This window comes from Lithobates pipiens, unplaced genomic scaffold (genome assembly GCF_037356315.1).
Source record: "Lithobates pipiens isolate NorthernLeopardFrog02 unplaced genomic scaffold, aLitPip1_a1.2 Scaffold_16, whole genome shotgun sequence".
Taxonomy (NCBI): Eukaryota; Metazoa; Chordata; class Amphibia; order Anura; family Ranidae; genus Lithobates; species Lithobates pipiens.
The window spans coordinates 462,326,116-462,349,211 of record NW_027507748.1 but is presented as its reverse complement, the minus strand read 5'-3'; positions in this window follow the sequence as shown (position 1 = coordinate 462,349,211).

Genomic DNA, 23,096 nt, shown 5'->3' with positions numbered 1-23,096 from the left:
GATCAGTAGAGTTTACTGCAAACGGGGTATCCGGAGCGAGAGCGGTCCCAGGAAAGGAAAAGAAAAAGACGAAAAAAGGGGGGGGGGGGGGGAGAGAAAAAAAGGAAAAAAAAAAGAAAGGGGAAAGAAAGGGGGAGGGGGGGAGGAATTTAGAAAGCAAGGACTAGGAAGCGTGATGAGAGAGGTATAGGGGAAAGGGAATGGTAAGGAATGAAGGTGGCTGGGGGATTGCACTAAGGGAGCGAGGAGATTTACTTAATAGAGGTACACAAAAATTGTGTACCAAAAAATACCGGAGGTGGGTGTAGAAAATCTCGTCCACCTGTTAAGAAGCCATCCGGAGTGTCAGCCAGTGCTCAGGGGTACTGCTGTGTGGGAACAGAGGTATGGAAGGGAGCCAAGTGGCCCCGCACAGAGAAGGACTAGATTGGTATATAAATAGGAAGTGGGACAGCCTAAGGGTGCGTTCAGTAATACGGGGTAGTTCCGCAACTTAAGTAATGAACTCGAGGGGTTCAGAAGCAAAGGTTAAACAGTTTTAAAACAATAACACAAGTAACGTTACGTTACACCGGGTTGACTAGGAAGTTAACATAATGTGCACAAGCTAGTACAGTAAACAACTAGTAAAGCAACTATACAATTAGCTATAAAATCAGCTATAAAATCCCCCCCCCCAGGGTCCAGTGTCTATCTGTCATCAAGCATCCTCCCTTATGGGAAGACTACAGGAAAGGCTACGGGGGTTACTAAGAGCCCATAGGTGAAGGTTCTGATTTCCACGGTCAGTGTTCAGGGTCAACCAAGAGGCTCCAACCCAGGCCTTGGGACAAGTTTCAGGGAGCCCATTAGGATGCGACATGCATCATTCGCAAGTCAAGTGCATAGGAAGAACAGGCCAAGCCACGCCCCCCCCCCTCCCAAACGGTGTACCTTTCCCCTGTGTTAGTGTATTAATTCCCTTTTATAGCCTGGGTACTAAGACCCTTTAATTTAATTGCGGATCCCGGGTACCCAGTAGTGGATCAGTCCATAAAAAGTATAGCCCACTCCGCAGGGACCAAGTATCAAGCTATAGAGAAAGCATGGATATGAGTATGGGGGAGGGGGAGGAGACCACCACCCTAAAGGATTAGGAGAGTTTTTATATTTGCAGATCCAACAAAAGAGGCTTAGGGGGAGAGCTGCTGAGCAATATTGAACAAGTCGTCACTTAAGAGGACATGTCCACCGGTGCATGGGTTGTTTCTAATCCCCGCCTCATCCCCAGTCCCCCGTCCCCCACTTGTGAAGGGGCCCTAGCAGACCACCCACCTTAGTGATGAGATATGCGTGTGAGAGATTCTAATGCCACTGGGGGGATGAGCTCGACCCGCGCCGGAAAGCCTGCGGTAGCTAAACGCCTGTTGGGAGGCGATTGAAAGTGAAGCCGAGGGATGTTGGGCTTGGGTGGCGGTGAGAAGATAAAGATAGGGGTGGTGGTAATTTTGCCAGGCTTCTGGTCGGCTAGGGTCCAGACCCCCCCCCCCCCAACACCACCTCCAGCACAGTACAATCAAGTCATATAATATGCAAAAGGAACAGATCCACTCTAGTCGAGTAGGGGAGTAAGTCTCCCAAAAAAAAAAAATAAATAAAAGGGGGGGGGGCAGGGGGTCCCCCTGCTGTTACGTCATTCCAAGTCCTTGTGTTGTGCTCCTTAAGTCCAAGGAGCAATAGATGAAAGGGTAAGAAGCAGACCTGGCGCCCTGTGGGAAGAAGGTGTAGGGGAGGTAAAACTTCATGTCCTGTGGCGATGAGTACCTGGGGTCGTGGCACGGGAGTAGGCATCTGGTGTAGTCGCAAGCAGGAAAACATACCTCGAAGGGTCCCGCCGGCTTCATGTGCAAGTGAATTTCCTGCAAGACCCGGAGAGATTGGCAGGGCTAAACCCCTGAAGGGGGTCAAAAAAAAAGAAAACTAAAAAAAGGGGGAGGAGAAACAAAAGCCCACCCCCCAAAAAAGGGGGGGCATCAGTTATCAGTACTTATGAACATCCCGGTGTAACCTGTGACAGAGGTGGTTAAACATTCTGTTGGTCCCGTCGGGGGGTCGCAGCCGGTCCTGGGCTGTGTATGGACAGGTTCTGACGTGAAGGACGATCAGCCGGTGACGTTGGATCCAGTCTGCGACGCTTCGAGTGTTGTCTTTGGGATTTTGGTGTTAGGCTGTGTGAGACCGACTTCCACGGTTCCGATGGAAAGTAAAAGGAGCACCACTCAGGGATATCCACCCGTGGAATGTCAAGCTGGTCACAAAAGGCAGACAGATCTTCCGGAGTTCAAACATGTGTGGCAGTTGAGAATCATATGCCCTTTGCACTTGCCTGATAGCTTCAGCATGTGTATGTGAAGCCTGCTCCACTTCCACGATGCGGTGCGTAATGCTGTGGATATCCACCTTCAAGTCCGTGATTGCTGCGGTCAGCGTATGTTTGCTATCAATGGCCACCTTCTGCAGGTCCTTCTGTAGGTCCAGTAAGCCAAAGGGACGGTCCGGGGTTTCATCCTCGTCCATCGGCAGGTCGGCGTAGCTGCTACGCGAGCCCGGTGATGAGGCCTGCAGGGTCTGTGAGGCCTGTGACGCCTCGTGGTTGTGTGCCTGCTGAGTGCGGAACAGCTCTGGGATGTTTTTACCCAGCTGTATTCCGGAATCTTTTAGCGTGCGGGGAGCGGAGGTGCTCCTGTTAGATTTCCCCATTATTAGGTTAGGTTGCGGGTGGGTAAAAGTCCCAAGAAGGTAAGATTCGTCCTCTCCATGCGGGAGCTCAGATCTTAGGCAGCCATCCCGGGTCCCGTCCAAGCCAAGCCCCCCGATTGCCAGGTTTTATACTGGAATACAAGTGTGCAGCCTAATTTAATTTATGAGAATGTAATGTTTAGAATGTTCTACTTTAATTTTCATGTGAACTGTAAAACAGAAATAATCAGCTTTTTCTGGCATTATTGAGAAAGAGATAACAAACTACAACAACACCTACCAAAGAATTACCTTTGTACACATTTCATGGTTTTCTACTAGTGATGCACTCTATAGTAAACAAGTAGAGCAAAGTCTGTGTTTTCATGATGTGTAACCTTTCAACCTGGGCAATTGAAATTGTGTTGGACTTTATAATAATAAATAACCATGTCAAGAATATCTGATAGTTGTAGGGTATGCACACACATTTTCTCATTTTCTTATCACATACAATCTAGGTGAAGCATGCACAGTGAATTGCAATTGACTTTCTAATATCACCTCTCTAGATGAGATTGTAGAAAAATGTTTTTTTTTTTTAAATCAGGTCTACAACTGCATATCTGAAGTCACGCTACAAAATTAGTTGTTATATAAAACTAGAACATACAAGTATATAGTTTAGCACTCATCATTACAAGGATTAACCGACCAGCTTGCATGTTCAAAAGGCTAATAATAGTTCACATTGGATGGGATTTTTTGCATGATTCTGGTATTTCAGCTATTTCTTTTGATTTTGAATCATATGTTTTAACTAAATTTTAGAGTTTGTAGGAAATGGGCATACAGAGTCAGGGAGAGAAGGAGTGTCTTTTTTAACCATATACTGATTTATTTTTCAGCAAGATTGTCTTCTTTTGGAAGGTTCACTTCACCATGCCTAAAAAGTCATATGGATATCCCCCTTTTATTTTATCAAAGGAAAACTGGTCCAAAATAGTAAAAAATGTTGCTGTATATTTCTTGCTACTACCATAAACTTCCACCAAAGAACAACCAAATTAAACTCTCCTGCTCCTGACAATCACAGCAATACCACACTTGGGTATGTTAGTTGTTGTTTTTTACAGCCCAAAAACAATTTAGCACATTTTGCTTTTTTTATCTTACCTAAAACTCACTGACACGAAATGACACTGATGATAATAATAATAATAAAAAAAAATCCTGTCCAAAAAAAATACTGACCCAGACTTTTGACCCCGACCTTTACCTTTGACCTTGACCCAAACACAAACCCTGACACTGACCTAGATCAAACCTTGAACTAGGTTTTTTTTGTATTTTTTTATTTATTTTTATCATTATTTTTATTTTTTATACACACTTTTTTACTTTGCAAGAAGAAAGAGAAATATGGTGTATCAAACTCCTCTATTCACAGAGAAAAAACACGGGGGGTAGGCTTGACAGTGACTGACCACTGTGACTGCCAATCAGAGGCTATCACAGTGAACAGGTTATCTGGAATCATAAGTTCTGGGTCTCGATCATTAGTACAGGGCCCGGGGCTCTCCATGTGCTGGGAGCGCGCCATACATAAAGGGAGATACGCAAATATTCAGCCCTTATAGAAAACAGTCCAGTCCATTGGGGCCTCATGTTTGTGTTAGGTTGGCCTGAAGGGGTTAATCATGGGGAGTGGGATACCCATGATTAAGCTCCAAAGGGCAGAGTGAAACACGTTAAGGGCATGGCCTGGTTGGAGTCCAGGCTGAGGCTGCCATTCATCTCACTTCATGCACATGGGCCTGCTTAATGATGTGTGGGTTATGGATTTTTTCCTTTGATATTGCTGCAGCTTGGAGCTAGGGAAAACTCCCTGTCCCTGGCTGCACTCACAGCAGTCTAGTTGGACTATACCTCTCTACCTGAGTGTCACAATGACAAATGATCACAGGGACAGAAAATCAAGGAAAAGTTTCTCACTAGTCTTTCTAGGCGCAAAAAGGTAGGCTTTACTATAACCTTTAACATACAAATACATCATTGAAAATAACAGATATCCTACTATAAATTTTTAAATTAGAATTTTAAAATTGCCCATTAACTAGCGGGTCAAAGTGGCTATAGAAATGGACTTGCAGCTTTGAGTGACAGATAAAACTTCTAACAGGGACAATATCTGCATTAACTATTTCCTCCAGGATCTTCAGTCTCCTCATACCATTCAAAAAACCTACTGTTTGGCTTACTAACTTCTCTTTAAAACTGTATGGAATATTTGTGAGATACGCAATACATGATAAGCTTCCATGACAAGAACTGATGTTAACAATTCTGTTTAATATATCAGCACTGTGGAATATATTAGCATTATATTTGTTTTACATTGCCATAGCCATACAAGCTGACCACAGATGATAGAAAAGTTTGTTTATTATTACTTCTTTAATTTATCTAATTTGGAAATAGGACACTCAGCAGAGCCCATCTAAAGATCAATTTAAAAAATGTCCTTATTCTTTTTAATGCTTCTAAATCCAGAATGAATGGAAATTAACCACTTAATAACCGCCCTATAGCCGAATGACGGCTACAGGGCGGTTTCTTAACTCTGGGAGGTCGTCATATGACGTCCTCCCAGAATTCCGCTCTCGCGCACCCCCTGGGGCGCGCACTCGAGAGCATCCGTGACTGCCGGGTCCACAGGACCCGGCGCATCACGGATCACGGTAAACGGCTGCTCATAGCGGCCGTTTACCACGTGATCGCTCCGTCAAATGACGGAGTGATCACTTGTAAACAAACCGGCGTCATAACATGACCTGAGTGATCACTTCCTCCCTCCCCCTCTCTGTACCGATCGGAACAGCGGAGGGGGAAGAGATCGGTGTCAGCAGCGATGTGGGCTGCATCTGCAGTGCCCACGTCGCTGCTCACCAAAAATTAACCCCTCAATTCCCTGCAAATACTCTGCAATACCCTGCCATTACTCTGCATTGCTCTGCATTACTCTGCAATACCCTGCAATACTCTGCATTACTCTGCAATACTCTGCGATACTCTGCGATACTCTGCGATACTCTGCATTACACTGCAATACACTGCAATACACTGCAATACTCTGCAATACTCTGCAATACTCTGCAATACTCTGCATTACTCTGCAATACCCTGCAATACCCTGCAATACTCTGCAATACTCTGCAACACCCGCCAATACCCTGCAATACTCTGCAATGCTCTGTAACACTCTGCAATGCTCTGCAACACCCACCAATACCCTGCAACACTCTGCAATGCTCTGCAACACCCGCCAATACCGTGCAACACTCTGCAATGCTCTGCAACACCCTCCAATATCCTGCAATGCTCTGCAACGCAATACTCTGCAATGCCATACTCTGAGATACCCAGCCATACTCTGAGATACCCAGCCATACCCAGCCATAGTCCGTGATACCCTGCAATACCCAGCCATAGACACCCCCCCCCTCCCGCCGCCCTCCGGTGCTTCTACCGACTCGCCAATACGATCAAATCCAGAATCTTTTTTTTTTTTTTTCAGGCTTCCCAGCTTAGAGGTGAGATGCGGGGTCTTATTGACCCCATATCTCACTGTAAAGAGGACCTGTCATGCCATATTCCTATTACAAGGGATGTTTACATTCCTTGTAATAGGAATAAAAGTGATCAAAAAATTTATTTTGGGGGAAAAAAATGTCAAACTAAAATAAATAAAGTAAAATGAACAATACAATTTTTTTTTTTTAAAGCGCCCCTGTCCCCATGTGCTCGCATGCAGAAGTGAACGCATACGTAAGTCCCGCCCACATATGAAAACGGTGTTCAAACCACACATGTGAGGTATCGCTGCGAACGTTAGAGCGAGAGCAATAATTCTAGCCCTAGACCTCCTCCAAAACATATAACCAGCCATTCCACGAGCCTGTGCAATTTTGAAGAGTGACATGTTAGGTATCGATTTACTCGGTGTAACTTCATCTTTCACATTATGCAAAAATTGGGCTAACTTTACTGTGTTTTTTTTTTTTTAAGCACAAAACTGTTTTTTTTTTTCAAAAAAAAAGCATTCGAAAAATTGCTGCGCAAATACCGTGCGAGATAAAAAGTTGCAACGACCACCATTGTATTCTCCAGGGTGTTTGCTAAATAAAAATATATAATGTTTTGGGATTAGATGTAATTTTCTAGCAAATAAATGATGATTTTTACATGTAGGAGAGAAATGTCAGAATTGTCCTGGGTGCTCCAGAACGCCTGATGGCGCTCCATGCATGTTGGGCCTCTGTATGTGGCCACACTGTGTAAAAGTCTCACACATGTGATATCACCGTACTCGGGAGTAATAGCAGAATGTGTTTTGGGGTGTAATTTGTGGTATGCATATGCTGTGTGAGAAATAAACTAATAATATGACAATTTTGTGAGAAAAAAAAAAAGTAAAAAAAATCTTGATTTTGCAAAGAATTGTGGGAAAAAATGGCAACTTCAAAAAACTCATCATGCCTCTTACTAAATACCTTGGAATGTCTTCTTTCCAAAAAGGGGTCATTTGGGGGGTATTTGTACTTTTCTGGCATGTTAGGGTCTCAAGAATTGAAATAGGCCGTCAGTACTTCAGGTGTGATCAATTTTCAGATATTGGCACCATAGCTTGTGGACTCTATAACTTTCACAAAGACCAAATAATATCCACCAATTTGTACTTATTTTTACCAAAGATATGTAGTGGTATAAATTTTGGCCAAAATTTATGAAGAAAAAATTACTAATCTGCTAAATTTTATAACAGAAACGAAGAAAAATTCATTTTTTTACAGAAATTTCTGTATTTTTTCTTTTATAGCACAAAAAATAAAAAACCCAGCGGTGATTAAATACCACCAAAAGAAAGCTCAATTTGTGTGAAAAAAAGGACAAAAATTTCATATAGGTCCAGTGTTGCATGACTGAGTAATTGTCATTCAAAATGTGAGAGCACCGAAAGCTGAAAATTGGTCTGGTTATTAAGGGTGTTTAAGTGCCCAGTGGTCAAGTGGTTAATGGTTTTCATTTGTGTTATTTGTAAATTTAAGCTGATTTAACACTACTCTGATGAAAAAAAGGCAGGACATATATTATGCAATTTTCTTCAATACAATACAATACAGTCAGTGTTGATGGGACAATTCCTCCCACAGTGTAATTGTGTTCCGCCTACTGGCAGTAATTGGATCAACTTCAGTACACACAACCTGCCCATAGATCAAAATACAATCTGATTATGGTGAGTTTAACACTGCTAAGAGCCACTGTATTAACCATGAAGACCAATCTAGAAAAATCCAATCTAGTAGTTCTTTCTAGCAGCCATATTTAGAGTGCATCCTTTATATACCAGTTCTATAAAATCCTATGTGAAATACAAACAATTATTGTGCCTTTTCTATAAAATAAAACTGAATCAAGGAAAAAGCAACTACACAGAATGTGACAAAAATTCAAATCAGTAATAGTGGTGAATATGTAGCGCTAAACCAAACATATAAACAGTGCAAACTTGTGAGTGAGATTAATCAGACAAAAAATAAGTGAGAAAAATCCACATAGAGGTAAATGAAAAACCAAATGTCCATCTAGACACATAGGTGAATACACAGGATTTCACACAGCCCCGAGAGTCATCAAACTGTAGGTGTCTTCAAAATAAACATCAAGGTTCATATACGCTTACCAGAGATGTTGGACCCCACTATCATAAGACAACAAGTCAATCGAGCATGAATGCACCCATGGGACAGGTCCACGATGGCTGTATATCCGATGTCAGGAAATTCCCAGATTGGCCTTACTCCAACTTCACACAGTATTGACCATGGATATAATGGATACTGCAGGCGGTACCAGGACAAGAACTCCAGTGATGGCAAATGAATGACCAAAACCAACCCTAATAAGGGTGCTTGAACCAAATGGTGAAGCTCAGCAGCACTTGCATTGGTACACACAAAAAAGAAAACAAGGGGGGGCTCCGATAGTGCAGGTCAAAAGACGGCTTTTAATAGGTAAAAACAAAAAACATATAAAAACAATCACATGTGATAAAAGCAATATGGGGAATAGAGTACCCCGCCCGATGCATTTAGTCCAATACGGACTTCTACTGGGACATCTATCTGTTCCCCCATATTGTACTCATATTTATAAGAAATTAAAACAGACCAAAGAACCAAAATTAACCAATCACATAGAGTTACATTCAAGCTATCCCATGATTGGAGAGAAGGTAAGTCACATGATATGCTGGAGTCACATGACCTAAGTCACATGCTATGCTAGAGTTACATGACCCATTCATGGCCCAATGATATCCTCTATTTCAAAGCATATACCAATTAGAACTCCTTCCCATATCTACCCAGAAGTAATGCCATAATTGGAGAAAACGTAAGTCACATGATATGCTGGAGTCACATGGCCTGAGTCACATGGTATGCTAAAGTCACATGACCCATTCATGACCCAATGCTAGCTTCTGTTTCAAAGATATATCAATTGGAACTCCTTCCCATATCTACCCGGAAATCATTAAAATCCTATGGCATGTCTTCCAGCATATTTCTCCTTTTATTATTCTTCTGCTTTCTTTAGCTGAGTGAAATGTCACATTGTGATTTATGTAAGGAAAACATAACCTTTGCACATGTTAAACCTGAAATAAGTGTTTTAAGACAAAGGCAATAGGGATGGCCGAACGGTTCACCCGGCGGTCGTTTCGCGGCGAATTTCGGCTGTTAGCCGTCCGCCTGATCGGCGGACTATTGCTGCCGTTCGCCCGGCGGACTTCCGTGTTTACTGTGTAAAAGAACTTTGACCTATGATGACACATCCATCATTGTGTACAGGACAGCCAATTGAGACATTACAGCACATGGACACTTGGACATTCCCCCTAATGTCAGGAACTTACCAGCAATAGACAGGTACAGCTGCGTGCACACAGGCGTCGGCGTGTGTCTTCTGCGCGTTCGCGTACGCGTTCGCGTACGCGTTCGTTTACGCGTTAGTGTGCACGTTCGCGAGTGGCGATTCGTACGCGCGCTCGTTCACGTGGTCGTGCGTGGCGTGCGTGCGCTCCTTCCCGCCACTGAGCGTTTAAAGGACCCTCAAGTGCGCCGGTGCGGCGCTGTTTCGTCTCAGCTTCCGTGTGTCTGAATATCTGATCCTGAACCCGGTTACCTTTGAATACCTGATCCTGAACCTGATTACCTGCTACCGTTATCGACCCGGCTTGCTTGACTTCTCTGCCTTCTCCAATCCCGACCCGGCCTGCCTGACCTCGAAACCTCTTCTGCTTGTGATTCCGTTGCCGACCTCTGCCTGCTTACCGACACCTCTTCTGCCTTCCGTTACCACCAGTCTGCTTACCTTCTGACCCGGACCGTCTGACTCTTCTCCAGCCTGCTGCCAGTTCCAATCTTCGGCTTCTGAAGCTACTGCCTGCTTCCAGCAACCCGCAGTCCACTCAGCCTTCAGAGGGATCTCCGCTCTTCTACCAGCTCCAGCGGCCCTACCCAGCAGGCCCTCCTACCCACTGTGCTCTCGAGACCGCTGTTCCCATTCCAGCGGCTCCTGAACCAGCGCTGTAAGAGAGGTCTCCTCCTACAAGTCGGGCTCCACATCTGGACTCTAACAGTACGAAACAGCCATGACTGAGCCCGCAGGAGAGACCTCTCCCATGAAGGAGATCTGCACGCACCTGTCGGCCCTTACCCAAGCGGTAAAATCGCTTCAAGATAGCTACGCCAGGCTTGAAGGACAGGTCCAGGACCTTACAGATACTGGTCACGTGGCCCCTGCTCCGTCCTCCCTATCAGCACAGCCCGTCGCCTCACCATCCGTTGTCATGCTTCCACCTGAACCAAGGGTACCCATTCCGGAAAGGTTTTCTGGGGATCGAACCAAATTTCGGGCTTTTCGGAACGCTTGTCAACTCTATTTTGCCCTACAACCACGGACTTTCTCCCTGGAAGCCACGAAGGTAGGATTTGTAATCTCCCTCCTACAAGGAGAACCGCAGACCTGGGCCCACCGTTTACTTGAAGGAGATTCAGTCGCAACCTTCTCTCTGCAATCCTTCTTTGAGGCCATGGCTCAGCTATACGAGGACCCCCAAAAGACTGCCACGGCTGAATCTGCTCTGTTTGCGCTCCAGCAGGGCCGCAGACCGGCTGAGGATTATGTCTCGGACTTTCGACGCTGGAGCGCAGACACGGAATGGAATGATGCGGCTTTAAGGCATCAATTTCGCATGGGGTTATCCGAAGGACTTAAGGACGAACTGGCTCGAGTCGGTATACCAGAAACCCTGGAGGCCCTGATCTCCTTGACAATTCAGATTGATCGCCGTCTCAGGGAGCGAAGATCAGAGCGCTCCGCTCAGCAAGCCCGTCCAGTCTGGATGACAGCGAGAGCCCCAATGCCTGCTTCTCGCTATGTACCTCCGTCCAGCCCTACTCCGCCCTGTACGGCTCCTGACACCTCCGAGCCCATGCAATTAGGACTACTGCGCCCCGCTTTGCTTCCAGAAGAGCGTGCACGTCGCCGGCAGCAGAATCTCTGCCTCTACTGCGGTGGTTCGGGTCACTATGTCTTTAATTGCCCTGTCAAGACAAGTAAGTGTCTACCTTCTGCTTCTACCAGTCTCTCTGCATTGACTGCCAATTCAACCCACCTTGCTGTTCCTCTCTCACTACAGCTCCAAGGAAGGACGGTGACAGTCAACGCTATCATTGACTCCGGGGCATGCCGCTGCTTCATAGACTCCACCTTTGCGGGCCGACAGGGCATCCCGTTACGAGGCAAGGCTCATGAACTCTCAGTTTTTCTGGCCGATGGGTCTAGCATCAGCTCTGGAAAGGTAATTCAAGAGACTCTCCCTCTACCTGTCACTATCTCCTCTCAACACAAGGAATTTCTGACATTGGATGTCATCTCCTCTCCAATGTTCCCGATCATTCTGGGCATACCCTGGCTCCAAGCCCACAACCCCTACATCAATTGGGTTACCAGAGAAGTCACATTTCCATCTTCCTATTGCTTGAAACACTGCCTAACAGATTCCACCAAGCCTTCCGCCACCCTTTTATGTGTAGACTCTGATCAAGACCTACTGCAGACTGTGCCCAAGCACTACCATGACTTTATTGATGTGTTCAGTAAAAAGGGAGCAGACACTCTGCCTCCCCATCGTCCCTATGATTGTCCGATCGAATTACTCCCTGGGGCCGAGATTCCTTTCGGACGCATATTCCCTTTATCAGAAAAGGAGCAGGGGGCACTGAAGACCTACTTGGACGAAAACCTAGAGAAGGGGTTCATCCGTCCTTCAACTTCCCCAGCAGGAGCTGGAATCTTTTTTGTCACTAAAAAAGATCAGTCCCTCCGTCCATGTGTGGACTATAGAGACTTAAACAAGATAACGGTTAAGAACCGCTACCCCTTACCCTTGATACCCGAACTCTTCCAGAGACTGAGATCCGCTAAAATATTCACCAAGTTGGATCTAAGGGGAGCGTATAACCTAGTTCGCATCCAGGCCGGGCATGAATGGAAAACAGCCTTCCGGACCCGATTCGGTCATTATGAATATTTAGTGATGCCCTTTGGGCTCTGCAACGCCCCGGCCACATTTCAACACCTAATCAATGACGTGTTTAAGGATTTCCTCGACGTGTTCGTGATTGTCTACCTGGACGACATTTTAATATTTTCCAACTCTCTTGATCAGCATCGAGAACACGTCCGTAAAGTCCTAGACCGCCTTCGCCAGCACCGACTCTACGCAAAGGCTGAGAAATGCGAATTTGAGTTACAGAGCATCCGATTCCTGGGACTAGTGATCTCCCCAACGGGCATCAGGATGGATCCCCAAAAGGTGTCTGCTGTACTAGATTGGCCAGCGCCTTTGGATAAGAAGGGTGTACAACGCTTCATCGGTTTTGCGAACTTTTATAGAAAGTTCATAAGAGACTTTTCAGCTATAATTGCGCCCATCACGCAACTGACCAGACAAAACTTCCGCTTCTGCTGGACTCAGGAGGCCCAGAGTGCTTTCGAAAGACTTAAAAAACTCTTCACGTCCGCCCCAATTCTCAGCCATCCGGACCCGTCTCTACCCTTCATCCTCGAGGTAGACGCCTCTGAAGTGGCCGTAGGAGCGGTCATCTCCCAACGTCAAGGCAACAAGGACCTAATGCATCCCGTGGGGTTCTTCTCCAGGAAACTCTCTTCCGCGGAGAAGAATTACGACGTAGGCGACCGAGAGTTGCTCGCCATTAAGGCCGCCTTGGAGGAGTGGAGATACCTATTGGAGGGCGCTGCTCACCCGGTACTAATATACACAGACCACAAGAACTTAGAATATCTACGGTCTGCCAAGCGACTGAGACCCCGACAAGCCCGCTGGGCCCTGTTCTTTTCACGTTTCTCCTTTCACATCACGTACCGGCCCGGATCGAAGAACGTGAAACCGGATGCGCTGTCACGGATGTATGACAATCCCAAGGACTCATCTGTTCCTGACACCATCTTACCTGCCGGGAATTTTTTACTTTTACAGCCTGACCTCCTCTCTCTGATCAGAGAAGCATCCTCTGACTCCTCTAGACCCCCCGGAATCACCTTAATGTCCAGAGATGGCTTGTTCTGGAGGGGAAGTCAAATTTTTGTCCCCAAGAATGTCCGAGTTAAGGTGCTGTCCCTTCTTCATGACCACCCACTGGCAGGCCACTTTGGGGTCCGCAAGACCCTTGATCTGGTACAACGCACGTTCTGGTGGCCCAATTTGAAGGACTTTTGTGAAAAGTACATCAGCTCTTGCCCCGTCTGTATCCAGAACAAGACACCCAGGAACCGGGCTTGGGGACTGCTGAAACCCCTACCTGTACCCGACAGACCCTGGAGAATGATTAGTATGGACTTTATTGTCGAGCTTCCATGTTCTGAGGGATGTTCAACTATTTTTGTGGTTGTAGACCGGCTATCCAAGATGGCCCACTTCTCACCCTTAAAAGGCACCCCATCTGCTGTGGAGACTGCCCACGTGTTCATTAAGGAGATTGTGAGGCTACACGGGATTCCAGCGAATATAGTCTCCGACAGAGGAGTGCAGTTCACCTCACGCTTCTGGAGGGCCCTGTGCGAGATCCTGAAAATTGAGCTGGCACTGTCCTCGGCCTATCATCCCCAAACTAATGGGCAGACAGAAAGGACCAACCAGACTCTTGAGCAGTACATTAGGTGCTTCACATCATTCGTACAGAATGATTGGGTGTCCCTGCTGCCTTTGGCAGAATTTGCCTACAATAATGCTTGTCATTCGGCCACCGGTCAGTCCCCTTTTTTCGCCAATTATGGCTTTCATTTAACCTTTTTGCCTGATTTTCTTCCAGAAACCTCAGTTCCAGCGGTCCAGAAGACAGTGGATTTCCTCAGCCACAATAACCGGGTGTTGCAGGAAGCAGTGGCCAAGGCCCAGGCAGACAGTAAGAGAGCCTTTGACCGGAGAAGAAGAGGGGAACTGATCCTACAACCTGGCGACCAGGTATGGCTTTCTACCAATAACATTAAAATGGCTTGTCCCTCCAGGAAACTTGCACATAAATTTATGGGACCATTTCCGGTTAAGAGGAAAATTAATGAAGTTTCCTACGAGCTAACCCTGCCTGAGTCGCTTAGGATTCATCCTGTGTTCCATGTGTCACTGCTGAGACCTGCCACCCCTGATCCCTTTCCTGATAGAGGAACTAGACCTCCAGAACCCATCTTAGTGGATGGAAATGAGGAGTACGAGGTGGAGGCCATCCTCGATTGCAGAAAAAGACAGGGACGCATCCAATTTCTGATCAAATGGAAGGGATTTGGGCCAGAGAACAATTCCTGGGAACCGAACAGCAATATCCATGCCAGGCGGTTAATTCACGCATACTTGTCTGCCCATCCAGAAAAGAGGAACCTGTTGGGCATCCGGAGGCTGCCCCTTGGGAGGGGGCAATGTCAGGAACTTACCAGCAATAGACAGGTACAGCTGCGTGCACACAGGCGTCGGCGTGTGTCTTCTGCGCGTTCGCGTACGCGTTCGCGTATGCGTTCGTTTACGCGTTAGTGTGCACGTTCGCGAGTGGCGATTCGTACGCGCGCTCGTTCACGTGGTCGTGCGTGGCGTGCGTGCGCTCCTTCCCGCCACTGAGCGTTTAAAGGACCCTCAAGTGCGCCGGTGCGGCGCTGTTTCGTCTCAGCTTCCGTGTGTCTGAATATCTGATCCTGAACCCGGTTACCTTTGAATACCTGATCCTGAACCTGATTACCTGCTACCGTTATCGACCCGGCTTGCTTGACTTCTCTGCCTTCTCCAATCCCGACCCGGCCTGCCTGACCTCGAAACCTCTTCTGCTTGTGATTCCGTTGCCGACCTCTGCCTGCTTACCGACACCTCTTCTGCCTTCCGTTACCACCAGTCTGCTTACCTTCTGACCCGGACCGTCTGACTCTTCTCCAGCCTGCTGCCAGTTCCAATCTTCGGCTTCTGAAGCTACTGCCTGCTTCCAGCAACCCGCAGTCCACTCAGCCTTCAGAGGGATCTCCGCTCTTCTACCAGCTCCAGCGGCCCTACCCAGCAGGCCCTCCTACCCACTGTGCTCTCGAGACCGCTGTTCCCATTCCAGCGGCTCCTGAACCAGCGCTGTAAGAGAGGTCTCCTCCTACAAGTCGGGCTCCACATCTGGACTCTAACACCTAACTTATAAATAGACCCGATCCGGCAGCCATTTTACATTCTTTCTTCTGTCACTATAGGGAGAGGTTGCTGTGTGGAGCAGGGAGAGACTGCCGTGACCCAAATCGCTAGCTATTTGGTCCACAAAAGTTATTTTTTCAGGATTGGTATAGGTGTTAGGTGTAGTTCAGGATATAGGTTTAGGCACTGCTGTGCTACTGATTTTTGCAGCAGCCGGTCTTTTGTCAGTGTAGAGAGAGGGACAGGACGCTGTGTGCTGCAGGGACAGTCAGTTTAATCATTAGCTGTTACTATTAGGTCCACAAAAGTGCTATTCAAGTTATTGTTCCAGCAGCCTCTGTTTTGTCAGTTTAAATAGGGACAGGCACGAAGCTGTGTGTGAGGCAGTGAGGGACAGTCAGTTTAATCAGCAGCTGTTACTATTAGGTCAACAAAGGTTCTTTTCAGGACTGGTATGGTAATAGGGTTGTACACGTATCATATTCTTTCTTCCAAATATAGAAAGAATATTATACTTGACTGCTGCCCTTCTGCTGCAGTAGTCCTTTATCAGTATTTGGACTAAGGTACAGTCTGCTAATCATTCACAACCTACTTGTTTCACAAAGGTCCTTATAAGGACTGGTAAGGTATAGGGTACTACAGTACATAGGGTTGAGTGAGGTACAGTCTGCTATTCCTTAAGGACTGGTATAGGTCCACAATACATAGGGTTGAGGTGCACTACTGCTGACTGCTGCCCTTCTGCTGCAGTAGTCCTTTATCAGTATAGGGACTGAGGTACAGTCTGCTAATCATTCCCAACCTACTTGTTCCACAAAGGTCCTTATAAGGACTGGTAAGGTATAGGGTACTACAGTACATAGGGTTGAGTGAGGTACAGTCTGCTATTCCTTAAGGACTGGTATAGGTCCACAATACATAGGGTTGAGGTGCACTACTGCTGACTGCTGCCCTTCTGCTGCAGTAGTCCTTTATCAGTATAGGGACTGAGGTACAGTCTGCTAATCATTCACAACCTACTTGTTCCACAAAGGTCCTTATAAGGACTGGTAATGTATAGGGTACTACAGTACATAGGGTTGAGTGAGGTACAGTCTGCTATTCCTTAAGGACTGGTATAGGTCCACAATACATAGGGTCGAGGTGCACTACTGCTGACTGCTGCCCTTCTGCTGCAGTAGTCCTTTATCAGTATAGGGACTGAGGTAGAGTCTGCTAATCATTCACAACCTACTTGTTCCACAAAGGTCCTTATAAGGACTGGTAAGGTATAGGGTACTACAGTAAATAGGATTGAGTGAGGTACAGTCTGCTATTCCTTAAGGACTTGTATAGGTCCACAATACATTGGGTTGAGGTGCACTACTGCTGACTGCTGCCCTTCTGCTGCAGTAGTCCTTTATCAGTAAAGGGACTGAGGTACAGCCTGCTAATCATTCACAACCTACTTGTTCCACAAAGGTCCTTATAAGGACTGGTAATGTATAGGGTACTACAGTACATAGGGTTGAGTGAGGTACAGTCTGCTATTCCTTAAGGACTGGTATAGGTCCACAATACATAGGGTCGAGGTGCACAACTGCTGACTGCTGCCCTATACTGCAGCAGTCCTTCATCAGTATAGGGACTGAGAGTTTTGTCACAGGGTCATTTAAAAAATGACAGGCAGAGGAAGAGACAGGCCATTCTGCAGGGGTGGTAGGGGTAGGGCAGGAGCAACAGGCTTGAGCCAAAGTGGAAAGTTGCAGAAGGTGCGTTCAATTCATTTAAAGGACGCACCAGACTTGGTTGAGTGGCTCACTCAGCCTTACTCTTCTGCACCCTCCTCATCCTCTCGATCTGCACCCTCTTCTTCACTCTCTGCTATGTGCACCCCTAAAGACACTACCACCAACAACACCACCACCACCACATACCTTCTGCTTGAGTCACAGGAATTATTTTCCGATCCATATCAAGACATTTCTGATGTGCAGCCACTCTTGGTATTGGATCAGGAAGAGGAGGTAGCAACAACCGCCACTCAGCAGTCTGACGACAGTACCCAGATCAGCCCAAGGAGGAGGTTGGTCCCCGGTGTTGCTGCCTACTCCGAGATCTCTACTTATAGCGGTGGGGAAGGTGATGTCGATGATGACGTGTCTAGTGATGCCACGTGGGTGCCCACAAGAGAGGAAGAGGAGGGGAGTTCAGAGGGAGATATGGACCAGCAGATAGGGAGGAGAAGCAGGAATAACTTACATTGCACAGGAGGGACAAAGCAGACTGCAAATGTATCAGGAGCGAGTCATCGACCATGTACGGTCACATCTGGCGCTCCCAGGACACCGGCACATGGCTCCGCAGTGTGGGCTTTTTTTAACGTGTCCGCTGCTGACAACAGCATTGCCATCTGCAATCTTTGCAGTCAACGCATTAGTCGCGGTAAGCCCAACACTCACCTAGGGACGACCGCCTTAAGAAGGCACATGAGCAGCCTACACCGAGCCCAGTGGGAGCAACGGAACACACAAAGCCACACTCCAGGCTCTCACCGTCCAGCCTCGTCTTCTACTTCTCCTTCTCCTCTCTCTTCACAATTGTCCTCCACTCCAACTTCCATCACGCCAAGCTCACGTTTTTCTGCAAAAAGGCAGGCTTCCGTGGGCCTAATGTTCGAGCATAAAAAAATTATGACGGCGGATAACCCTCTTGCCCAATGGTTGACGGCTGGCTTGTCAGAACTCATAGCCCGCCAACTACTGCCATATAAACTGGTGGACTCGGAGGCCTTACGCAAATTTGTGGCCATTGGAACACCACAATGGAAGGTCCCAGGAAGGAAGTATTTCTCACAGAAGGGCATCCCAGAGCTATATGGCCATGTTCAGTGGCAAGTGAATGTATCTCTGGCACACAGTGTCGGTGCCAAGATACATCTGACCACAGACACGTGGTCTAGCAAACACGGGCAGGGAAGGTATATCACTTTTACTGCCAACTGGGTGAACCTTCTGACGGCCATCAAGCATGTAACCCGTGGCACCCGTGTAGATTTGGTTTTACCGCCACGGATTGCATGCAGGCCTGGCTCTTCTTCTCCTCCTCCTCCTACTCCATCCTCCTGCCTCTCCTCCTCAGCTGACTCCTCCTTTTCCGCTGATAGCGTCTCTTCCGCTGCACCACCCAAGCTCTCCAGAACCTATTCGACATGCCAGGTGAGACGTTGCCATGCCGTGCTGCGTCTGTTGTGCCTGGAAGCCAAGAGCCACACTGGCCCGGCACTCCTTTCAGCTTTGCGTTCACAGGCAGATCAGTGGCTAACACTGCTCAATTTGACAGTTGGTAAAGTGGTGTGTGATAACGGTGCCAATCTGCTTAGCGCATTGAAACAGGGCAAAATGACGCACGTGCCATGCATGGCACACGTCTTAAACTTGGTCGTGCAGCGATTCGTTGTCAAATACCCTGGGGTCCAGGACATCTTGCGGCAGGCAAGGAAAATCCCGGCCCATTTCAGAAGATCTTACACGGCCATGGCTCGCCTTGCTGACATTCAGCGGCGACACAATCTGCCGGTCAGACGTCTTATTTGCGATTGCCCGATGTGATGGAACTCAACCTTCTATATGCCTGATAGGCTGCTCCAGCAGAAACGTGCAGTTAAAGTCTACCTGTATGAAATCTGCGGCAGAACAGGTTCTGGGGAGCTGTTTTTTTTTCAATGCACCAGTGGCTGCTCATGCGCGATGCATGCAGACTTCTGCGGCCATTTGAGGAGATCACCAAACTGGTCAGTCGCAGCCATGGCGCCATCAGTGACATGGTACCTTATGCCTTCTTTATGGAGCGTGCATTGCGTCGTGTCATTGATCAAGCTGTGGAGGAGCAGGAGCGGGAAGATGAGGAAGTCGCAATGCTGGATGAATTCCCAGGGGGGGCTACTCTATCTGAGACAAGTGAACAACAGGAGTCTGAAGAGGAGTCAGAGGAGGATGGTGCCGGGGCGGATGAGGAGGAGCAAGAAGAGCATGCTTTAAACCTTTCTGGGATCCCTGTTATTGTGCGTGGATGGGGAGAGGAGAATGAAGAGGACGACATTATCCTGGATGATGAGCAGGAGCCAGGCCACCACACCGCTTCCAGTTTAGTGCAAATGGGGGCCTTCATGCTCCAGTGTTTTAACAGGGACCCCCGTATAAAAAGCATAAGGGTCAAGGACCAGTACTGGGTGGCAACGTACTTAGACCCCCGGTACAAACTCAAAATGGCGGAAATGTTACCGCCGTCACAGAGGGCTGTCAGAATGGAGCACTTCCAGGCCTTGCTTCGCGAAATGCTGCATTTTGCTTTTGCGTGCGCTGGCAGAGGAGCAATTCCCACTCCCAGAGAAGGAGTTGCGGGTACCAATCCAACAGCGCCTGCAAGAAGAGGCCGGTTTGAAGATGTGTTGGTGACTTCTGATATGAGGTCATTCTTTCAGCCGACCCATCGACAGGTGTCATCCAGATCCAGCATCAGGGAATGCCTAGACCGTCAGGTGTCCAAATACATCGGGTTAACGGCCGATGTGGACGCTCTGAGGAGTGATGAACCCCTGGACTACTGGGTGGGCAGGCTTGACTTCTGGCCAGAGCTTGCCCAATTTGCAATCGAACTGTTGGCTTGCCCCTTGTCCAGTGTCCTGTCAGAAAGGACGTTCAGCGCAGCAGGGGGGATCGTGACCGATAAGCGTACTCGCCTAGCTCACGACAGTGTTAACTACCTCACATTTCTAAAAATGAATGAGGCATGGATCTCAGAGGAATTCAACACATGTGACCAGTAGACCATGTTTATGTCTATAAATTATTTTTTTAATCGAGCACACAGACCTTCTTTCTTCATTTGGCTTACTTCCTTGTCCAAAAAAAGCACACTGTACTATATGCCCGTACCCTCCTGTTTGAAGAGGTTGAGCGGTGTCATATTTCTACTGGGGCTGCTTATTATGAGGGGCTCTCACCATCCCTGTGCTGTGCTGACTTCCTCCTGGGGCTGTACCTCTGATGTGCATATTATGAGGGGCTCCCACCATCCCTGTGCTATGCTCATTATGAGGGGCTCCCACCATCCCTGTGCTGTACTGACTTCCTCCTGGGGCTGTACCTCTGCTGTGCATATTATGAGGGGCTCCCACCATCCCTGTGCTATGCTCATTATGAGGGGCTCCCACCATCCCTGTGCTGTGCTGACTTCCTCCTGGGGCTGCTTATTATGAGGGGCTCCCACCATCCCTGTGCTATGCTGACATCCTCCTGGGGCTGCTTATTATGAGGGGCTCCCACCATCCCTGTGCTGACTTCCTCCTGGGGCTGTACCTCTGCTGTGCATATTATTAAGGGCTCCCACCATCCCTATGCTATGCTCATTATGAGGGGCTCCCACCATCCCTGTGCTAAGCTGACATCCTCCTGCGGCTGCTTATTATGAGGGGCTCCCACCATCCCTGTGCTGTGCTGACTTCCTCCTGGGGCTGCTTATTATGAGGGGCTCCCACCATCCCTGTGCTGTGCTGACTTCCTCCTGGGGCTGTACCTCTGCTGTGCATATTATGAGGGGCTCCCACCATCCCTGTGCTATGCTCATTATGAGGTGCTCCCACCATCCCTGTGCTATGCTGACTTCCTCCTGGGGCTGCTTACGGTGCAGGCGTCAGTGCTGTATATCATGGTGCTGGTGTGAGTGCTTTATGTCACGCTACTGATGTCAGTGATCTCTATCACGGTGCTGGTGTCAGTGCTGTATATCATGGTGCTGGTGTCAGTGGTTTATGTCACGCTGCTGATGTCAGTGCTCTCTATCACGGTGCTGGTGTCAGATCACTCTATCACGGTGCAGGTGTCATTGCTGTATGTCACGCTGCTGATGTCAGTGCTCTCTATCACGGTGCTGGTGTCAGTGCTGTATATCATGGTGCTGGTGTCAGTGCTTTATGTCACGCTGCTGATGTCAGTGCTCTCTATCACGGTGCTGGTGTCAGATCACTCTATCACGGTGCAGGTGTCATTGCTGTATGTCACGCTGCTGGTGATCATCTCCTGCACCCTCTTCTTTGCCTACCCTGACCTTCCCTCTCCTCCATTGCCTTCATGCGCTCCACAGTCCTGAATTGTCACAACAATTTCACATATAAAAAAAGAATGCTTGTAGTTGTCTATCCCAGATTCACCTCATACATGTGTTATGTCATTGGCCATGTGGTGGGACTATGTTTGCACAGCTAGTAATTATTTTGTGGCTGCAAATTTGACCTGTAGGTTTTCAAAGTTCGCCTCCCATTGAAGTCAATGTTACGGTTCGCGAACTATCGGTCCGCGTTCGCGAAACGTCCCGTCGGAAGTTCGTCCATCACTAAAAGGCAATACAATTACATTGGCATTCAATATTCTGTGTATATTCTAGTATAGTTGCAGTTTTTTTTAACCTAGAATAATTCCAGATTTTTAACCCTTCGCCGTGTCTGCACACATGCCCTGTAACATAGAAAGTAATTTTTCCTGATGGCTGAGTATAGGCTCTTAGTAAAGAAAATTATTCCTGCGCCTAGTCAGGGTAAAGATAGATAGTGTACTGCTGCACACACCAGTGCTGCGATTATTCCTATAATCGCACGGAGTGTGGCTACTTCAACATAATAATTTGTGAAAAATGTGGGAATATTGCGATGGAGAGGGCAGTCCCCATTAGTGTTCACAAATTATTATGTTGAAGTAGCCACACTCCGTGCGATTATAGGAATAATCGCAGCACTCTGCACTTGAAACGGACATTTGTTCAATACATCATATTGTTTGTCACAATATTTCTGTATATATTTGAAGGTTTGCCTATGTGCATCACACCAGAGCACTTGCACTTTATGCGATTTTTTGTTATCGCAACACGCTGCACTTTGGAATTGATATAGTTTATTTTTACGTTGTTTTTTATATAGTATTTTATATATTGATGCTCTAAAGTTTATTAAGATATTTCTCACACACAGCATAACCATATGCTTATATCCCAAAACACATTCTACTACTCCTCCCGAGTATGGCAATACCACATGTGTGAGACTTTTTCACTCTGGACTGATTATGATTATTATGATTTGTTATTATGACTTGTGTCTTGTGTATCACACAAATCAACCAGTTGTGTCAAAACCAATGTAATGGTCACCTCTGTACCAGTGGTCAGGGAATATAACTTAGTGTAACATCACCTATACCAGTCCTAGTTCCTATAATTTAGGCAAGCCTAACCTATTGGTAGGTAGCTGCCCCACTGGCCAGAAAGTACAGGAAGCTGAAGAAAGAAAGAACAAAAGAGTTCCTGTTGTTCCAGTAGTGCAGCTTTCAGCAGGGGGTGGCTGTGACTCTGGTCTTGCAGGAACACACACAGCAGGATGTGCAAATGGATTGGTTCAGGTATAGGAAAATACATGGTGAGCAAACAGGCTATTGATTAATCCAGGCAGCATGCAGATTCATGGTCAAAATACAGGCCGAGATTAGAAACACTGTTACTGGCATACACTGATCTGGTGACACTGAGATAGGTG